Raw genomic sequence first — 765 nt, forward strand, 5'->3', positions numbered from 1 at the left:
AAAAAAAAAAAAAAAAAAAAAAAAAAAAAAAAGCTGTATAAAAGGATGAAAGATCTGGCAGGGAATTAAAATAAGCAAATCATTGTGGTGAGGATTAAAACTAATTGCAAAACGAATGAGTTACAGAGTGCATACTTCAAGAAACTGAAGGACAAGTCAAAAAACAAAAAAACAAAAACAAAAAAAAGAGAAGAGCTAAGATACAGTTCACGGTCTTTTTCTCATGAAACGTCTTAAGAAACAAAACAAAAACCCGTCTTGGGGATGGAGAGATGGCTCAGCAGCTTCTCTTCCAGAGTTCCCCTGGCAGAACCCAGCACCCACAGGGCTGCTCACAACCCCCTGGAATGCCAAGTTCCAGGAACCCAGCATCCTCTTCTGGCTTCTGAGGGCACCGCACACCCCTGGTGCACAAACATAGATCCAGCAAACACTCAAGAGAATTTAAAAGAAAAAGCAAAAGCAATGTGTCTACTCTTTAAAATGTGTAATTTTAGCCAAAAAGATGATAAATCATCAAAAGAATTTGTATGTTAAATCTGATTTTCTTTATGAACTTTTGGTCTTGGAGAGGAGACAGGAAGGAAATGATAAATATTTTTTACCAGCACAAAGGCCATCAATATTTCTCCTTCTTTCTTTAAATAAAGCTATAAGGCATGTATTTGAATATGATAAGCAAAATTTTAAAAAGAGAAAAAGGGAAAAATAAATAAAACTGCAGAAAGTTATATTTTAGAAATAAAAACTATTCCACTCCAATTT

This window comes from Mastomys coucha, unplaced genomic scaffold, assembly GCF_008632895.1.
Source record: "Mastomys coucha isolate ucsf_1 unplaced genomic scaffold, UCSF_Mcou_1 pScaffold12, whole genome shotgun sequence".
Lineage (NCBI taxonomy): Eukaryota > Metazoa > Chordata > Mammalia > Rodentia > Muridae > Mastomys > Mastomys coucha.